Source organism: Dipteris shenzhenensis, chromosome 21, assembly GCF_047967505.1.
Source record: "Dipteris shenzhenensis isolate YYH24624 ecotype China chromosome 21, Dip_SZ_1.0, whole genome shotgun sequence".
In the NCBI taxonomy this organism is placed as follows: Eukaryota; Viridiplantae; Streptophyta; class Polypodiopsida; order Gleicheniales; family Dipteridaceae; genus Dipteris; species Dipteris shenzhenensis.
In genome coordinates this window covers 45,514,300-45,522,232 of record NC_141616.1, presented here as the reverse complement: position 1 = coordinate 45,522,232, position 7,933 = coordinate 45,514,300, and positions in this window count along the sequence as shown.

Here is a 7,933-nt window from a genome sequence, read left to right as displayed (position 1 = left end):
ATCATGCATGGATGCATGATCAACTCAGAGGTCTAGGAGACCAATGCACCAACAAATAGACCTATCAACACTAAAACATACAGCTCCCACAGTACATCCCCTCCTGTATCCAAAGACTAATAAGGAGCATGGAACCATACACCAAAAATAGAAAAGAAATACATCATTTTAGGAGGACTATCCAAGGCAGAGTACCTTTATTGACTCAACACATGATTTATTGCATTCATTTTTGGGAGACGCCCCTAGGATAGAGTACCCAAATACGTCATGCTCAGAATCATCTCCATCATCGTCTAGATATTGGAGACAGACAGTGAGAGCATGATCCTGTGTCGGATGGTCATCTTCATCTGCATCATCACTGGTGGCGGATGCCACCCAACTGGCATGATCCTTCGATTATTGTTGGGCAAGCTTCTGTAGCACCTGTCCTCCATATGACCGAGCTTGTTGCAATATGTGCACTTGAATGGCTTGAATGTCTTTCCTCGTGCTAGTGGAGGCGATGGCCTAGGTCTCCATTTGCTGGTGGAGGCAAGAGCCTGTGTAGTATCCGATGAGTAGGATGGAGATTCTTTGTTGCAGCGATCCTTTTCAAGAAGAAGAGACACCATATCTTCGAATGTAGTCGATGCAATTCGAAGTACTTCAAGGGCATTCTCAAAGTGAGAGATCCCTTCCATACTTGTCATGAGTACAACCATTTTGTCCTCGCCATCCGAGGAACACTTCAAGTTGGAGAGTTGTTGAACTAAAGACTGAATTTTTGCTATATGTGCACTCAAGGTATCACATTCTTCCATTTTCAACTTATAAAATTGCATTTTCAAAAAACCTTGGAGTTTGTGATTTTGTTACCAAATATAGTCTCAAGGCGTGCCCAAATCTCCTTGGCCGTTGACTTGAAGTCGATGTGATGAATCAAAGAATCATCTAGGCAAAGCCCGATGATTGCAATGGCTCTCGAGTTGTGTTGCTTCCAAATCTTGCACATTGGAGGTTCCATTGTAGCAGGATCTTCATTATCTTTAATGGAATCCCAAACATTTTCTTTCATGAGAAGGAGTTGGACCTTCGTTTGCCATGTGGGGAATCCTTCTCCCATAAAATTTTCCACGAGCAAGGAACTTGTCGATAGTGAGCCCATTATGGATGAGCTGGGAATGTGAGTAGAGAGAGCTGTACTGTGTCCTTTTGACGGGCAACTGGCATAGTGGTAAAGATGTGGTGCCTAGGAGCGGGCGGGCAGTGGTAAACTGAGCGGGCAGAAGAGAGGGCAGAGAATAGCACGCAGAGAAATGAGCAGAATAGTGAGCAGAATAACGGGCAAAATAGTGAGTAGAATAGCGGGCAGAATGGCGGGCTATTTGCTGCGGGTTGAATGGCGGGCTGTTTTCTACTTGCTGCAGGCTGAGTAGTAGACAAAAGAGTGGCGCCTATGAGCTGAGTAGGGAGTTGAGCTGCCACGAACCATTGGAGTTGAGCTGAGTTACCATTGTTGGTGAGGCTCGGGTGGAGAAGGAGTGGAGCTCAAACGTGGAATAGAGAAGGCAACCCTCCAAGGGGAATGAGGGAGAGAGGCTTCAATGTCCTCAACCTCTTGGAAGTTAGCCTAGCTCTGATACCATATGAAGATGCAAGACATGGAATGGAAAGGAAAGTAGAAAAGCAAGACTAGGCAAACATAATGGAAATGAAAGAATGCTAGAAAGAAATGTACAACCAAGAAAAATACTTACATGATCAAGAAAGGCTTGAGGCTTGATAATTTGGCATGAGAAAGTACAATGCCTTTATAGGATAGGCACACTCACACTCTAAGTGTCAAGTGTATATGGGATAAGTCTCATAGTGACATGTGGCACTCTAGGATATAAAGTAGTGTAGTACTACTCTAGAACTCAATAGAAACACACTAAAAATCACTCAAATCGACTCCATTTCCTAACATATATCAACTGCAATTTGAACTGTTGGTGAAGATAGAACTACAATGTATATCCAATATGTTACAAGGCTTGTGTGGCAAATGATGCCAGGAATAGCCGACAGGCTTTACAAGGCTTAAAATAATGTGCACAAATACTAAAAAATAGCCAATAAGGCTTTACAATGAAGGCATGTGAGTGCAAAATGAAATCATGTACAATATGTTCACTGAACAATCTACAATACCTTTGAAAACTCTAAAATATACTTATTGATTTGTAGATGGTTGGGTTTTAGGACATGTTATGATGTGAAACCACATGTGACCATAGAGACTGACTCCGAATAGGAACTAGTAACTAGTAGGGAATTTCGGGCATGGCTTTGATTGGTTGCTTGATGAAATTCAAACGTCTCCTCTATGGAAAGCTAACCTATGCTAGACTAACATTCAAGCAATGAAAAGTAAGAAATAGTTTCCTTTGTTCCTTTTAGATGTTGGGGTTAGATGCATTGATGAAGAGGCTTCATGTGTGAAAGAAGTGGATTTTATGCCAAGGATAAAAACTATGTGATGCAAGTGAAACCCTACAAATAATGTGGCAAGCACGTAGAGCTCAAAAAACTGAGTCAAATTCTTCCTAGATCAAGAGATACGACTTGATCAAGGTGAAAGGGCAAAAAAGGATGATGTGTGATGATGTGTCAGGTGGGTGCATATGCAGAGTGCATAGTGTGTATATGGAGAGATATAAATTAAAATATGTAAGTAATGTGGGTGCATTGCATGTAATTGAAATATGCATGTAACTTGTGTTGCATTGCATGATCTTACTCATTATCACTTTCCTCCTGTGTCGGTACATGTTGTGCTTCGCATCATCTTGCTCATGATCACTCTCCTCATATCTATGTGATTGTTCATATTCTTGGGCTTCCCTTGTCCTCCTCCATTTTTCCCATGCTTCTTTAGCAAACATCAACCGTTTTGATTCATTGTGATTCATGACCTCCATAATGCAGTGCAAATGTTGTCCATTTCATGGTTCTCCTCACCACCCTAAAGTAGAATATCCATATATTAAAATTAGTTTCAAATGTCACACAAGGTTAATCATCCTGACAATTATAAACAATATTATTGCACGTAAATAATAATATTATTGCAAAGTCAATAAATAAACTATTGCACATGTGCCTGCTAACCAAATCGCCCATAGTTGCTATTATCTATACAACATTGTCTTCTTATAGAACCCTTACATCGTGCACACTAACATAATATCTTCTCACATAGGTGATCAAAAGGATTTTGAGGTTGGTCTTCCGTATCTCAAGTGCTCAATGACATTTGCACACCACAATATGTTTTCCCACCAAATTATATTATAATACATGTAGAAAAAAATATATTTTAAAGTTGTAGTGGCCTAGAAAATGATCTTTTGATATATTCCTATGTCAATTAATATTCCCAGTTGATTGGATACATGTAAAGCAGTTCAAACATACTATAATGCTAAAGTCTATGAACTATGTTCAAATAATTTGCTTGAATGATTTGAACTATGCTCTAATCATTCACTTGAAAGTGGAACACAACAATGCATCCTTTGCTTTTGCTTCTGTAAAGGCTATGGATTGCATTGATTTTATTGTATTCATGATCATCACATGTGCAGTTTCCTATGCATGTATGAAATTAAAAGATGCTACAATGACGAATTCAAGAGAATCTTTCATTGACTTAAAACAAGCATAAACACACAAATCTTCAAGCATCATACAATAATAAAAGAAATTTCCATGCAAAGAGTTCTAAGTGGCATATCATGATATAAGAATCTCTTTTGATCTTCTAAATAAGAATGTTACATCTCTTGTTTTATTCTTATGCTTGAGAATGAGGAATTAGCACCATATCTTTTAACAATGTGAGGAATATTCTCCCTTTGGTTGGGTAATTTGGCAAGTGACTTATAATGAATGATTCTTTTTAACTTACTTATGATGAGAGAAAGACACAAATAAGAATGTTACATCTCTTGTTTTATTCTTATGCTTGAGAATGAGGAATTAGCACCATATCTTTTAACAATGTGAGGAATATTCTCCCTTTGGTTGGGTAATTTGGCAAGTGACTTATAATGAATGATTCTTTTTAACTTACTTATGATGAGAGAAAGACACATACTCATTCCAATAACCTACCATATGTTCTCTTTAACACATGCCAATTTGGTGGCTATAATTAAATGCTTTTTCTTATGATTTATAAGCTCTTTGAAGCACTCATGGTTTCTACCGTGGACACACATATACTGTTACTAGAGCATTATAAAAAAGACACGTTCCAAGCTTCAGTTATTTTTTGACTCACCAAGGGCGTGGAGTCAATGGGTTTCAATCTAAGGGTTAAGTATGCTTGTAGGGTAGATATTAAAAGACTACATATATAAGCTACTAGTAATTTACACTCTCCTACTCCTTGCAATTGGATTTTTCAAAAGATTAGAATTTGAACGAAGGACACATATTCTTTAGAATTTAAACGACTGACACATATTCTTTTTATATATACTCAGATCGCTATGAGGGAGAAACCAGTGGGCACGTGAAGATGCTTAAAACGTTCCGACAGGACAATCATCTTCCGTATGGTTGGAAAAGAATCTACCTATGCTGGTGCAGTTGCTACCTTATATATACCCGTTTTGCATAGCTTTGGCTATGCAAAAATTCGTTGTGGGCGGTATTGCCAGTTTGATTGCTCGCGCTTCAGAACAGAAGCGATGAAGTGCGCCATCCGGATTAGCACCATCTTCTGTTCTTGCGGTGGTGAGAAGCCGCACAGTGAGGATGAGAGGAAGCCGAATGAGACGCCAGGCTCGAACAAACACGGTGGCACGCAGATCAACAGCAGCAATGGGACTCCATACGGCGACCAAAAGCCCTCATCTTTTGAGTCCCGGAACTCCATTAGCCGATCTTCCCGCGAATAGACGCCTCAAGATTACCTATTTAGTGGTTCAGTAGCTGCTCACTTGGATGTGTATTCTGCCTCGAGACATCCCTTTGGAAAATTAAGGGGTTTCTAATTTACAATTTTTTGCCACATGCTTTTTGTCCGTTTTTATCTTGAAACTTTCTTGAAAACTAAAGGCATGCATAGTTTTTTTGGGTTGCTATGCAAAGCTTGTCGTTGACGACTTGCATGTAATTTTGACCTTTATTCCAAAGGTGTCATGCTAAGAAGCTTGCATATGATTCCTTAGTTTCATGACTAGTAGTATATGACTAGTAGTATATTAGACAAGGCACTTAGCATAACTACTTACAAGTAGCCTTATTTTTTTAAAAAAAATGGCTATGACATTAGTGAAAGTGTCTTACTTGACAAAGTATATTTAATTATGATTTCAAATTAATACATACAACAAATGGAGTAAAGATTGAGTGTAGTTGGGCCATTCAAGCACAAGGGTAGTGGGTATGGGGAACTCCACAAAGGTGGACTAGCCTAAGGGAGTTACAACTTAAGCAACATGTTTATTCTCAACTTAAGCATGTGTGGTATAAACAACACTCACAAACTTTTTCTTCTACTCATCACTCGTGACACTTGATTGAAACACTACATAAAATTTATCCTCCCTTTTTGAGTAAGCTATGATACCATGGAACAAAATGCCAAAGAGTCTTAATGTGCATTTCTCTATCCAGCAAATGCTAGCCATAGCATCCCCTATTGTTAAAGGAAAGGCTACAGCTCATGAGAATGCTACAAGTTTTGACCTTAATGACCTATAATGGATCTACATTTGTGGGTCAAGCTCCAATTTGAAGGAGTGAACTTCTGGGTATATATTAAAATAGTTGACCCATAGTTTCTCTTCTTCTTCTTCTCCTCTCTTACAATCTCTATTCCATTTTCTCTCCTCACTTCCAGGTTGTGCCTCTAGATAGCTATCAAGCTTTCTTTTGATAGAATGGTACTACATGCTTGCAATCTCTAGCCAACCTACAAACAATTGATTAATAGTCTCTCTTCTCCTTCTTCTTCACTTATGCGTGTCTAAGTCTCCTTTTGTTTTGTTTTCTCATTTATGCATTATCTGTGTAGATGACTCTCATGCTTTGTCTTTCTTTTCTTGGCTTCTCTTATGCGTGTCTAAGTCTCCTTTTGTTTTCTCTTCTCATTTATGCATTATCTATGTAGACGAATCTCAAGCTTTGGTTTTCTTTCCATGGCTTCTCTCTCTCTCTCTCTCTCTCATGCCTCCTTTGTGATCGATTTTAAACTACCACCAAGCACAATCTTTTTAACTTCGATAGATTGTTGTGCCTCCTTCATGGTTTCAATATTCCCATTGATAGTGCCAAATTTGAGAGAAAACTCTTGCAATATGATAAAATTAATAACACATCTTTCGAGGGAAATTGGAAGCTAACCGATTGGGATGATAGATGTATTTTGAGAGGTTTATGGATTCTTAGAATTACCTCTACCTTTGTTACTGACCCTATATTACCTCATTTACATGAACAAGTAAATTGGTTATTTCCATCCATGACACTAGTTATTGATTATTCATTTTAGTTAGTTAGTCCATGACCATGAGATTTAGGGTTAAACCATTAGGTCAAAACGTCAATAGACCCACCTTATTTGGTAAGCATCTTTTATTTTTTGTTACTTATTAATAAATACATAAGCTAATCCCTCATCTCTATGGGAAAAGAAGCAATGGATTTTATGTCCTTCGGTCTACATTTTCTCATCCAACATGATCTCATCTTTTTAAGCTATCCAACCCTCTTTAAAAAGTCACCCAATTAAGATTTAAACTCTTCCTAATTTTTTACCTTTGACCATTCCTTGCACGCACTCGATACAAAAACAAACTTCTATATGATCATAACACACCAATATCATGGACTCCTATAACACAAGTCACTCAAGAATTCCAAGTTGGTAACAACCAGCTAAACACAATTCTCAATCCAACCTGCAATCACCGCCACTAGAACAATTCACCGTTCACGAGGGCTAACCATGGAAGCCCTTGCATTCGACCCCACAGTGATCAAATTGCATGGTCTGGTCTACACCACGCCAGCAAGAGTACATACACGAGACAATCTTTACTTCCTATCTACACTACCACGAAAAGAAATAAAAGTAGACCCAATAGTCTTACAAGACATTTCAAGGTTACGCACAGATTGCGGTTGGACGTTCGACCAAACTAATTTCTCCACTAACAACGCAAGGCAAAGTACATTGCAAAGCCTAAACACAAGATCATTGGAATCCCACAAACAAAACTTGTTGAACTCAAAAAGCATCCTTGCCACGACTGTCTTATGTCTACAAGAGACACATTCACAAACATTACCAACTCTGCCCTTACCAGAATTCGACAGCGTCGCAACAACACAAGGAACAGGGCTTGCTACATACTACAAACAAAGGCTCACATTGCTACCACAAGAAACCCTACACATAAAGCCTGTGAATGTTTGCTTGCATTGCTACGCACGGTAACGGACCAACAAATTGCGATCCTGAACATATACAAGTCACCAAAAGCAAAAGTAGATACGGTACAAGTTATACAAACAATGGTACGCATGGTACCGCGAATAGCAACTATATCCATCGTGGGCGATTTCAACATCGCCTATGGGTCCACCGCAAGTGCTACGACAAACATTCGACAACTAATGTCAGCATACAATATGAAACAACTATTGACAACACCAACGACAGTGCATGGATCAACTATTGATTCACATATGGACCAACCAAAAGAAAAACACGACATATATTGGTAAGACCATTCACTACTATACACTATATTACCTACAACATAAATAAATAATTAAGCATTCATAGAATACCTCATCTTTTAAAGGAAGGCCTCTTGAAGTACCTTCAACTTGTTATCTACTGTGGTCAAAGCTGAGTATTTAATTATTATCACATGTGCTTTTAATT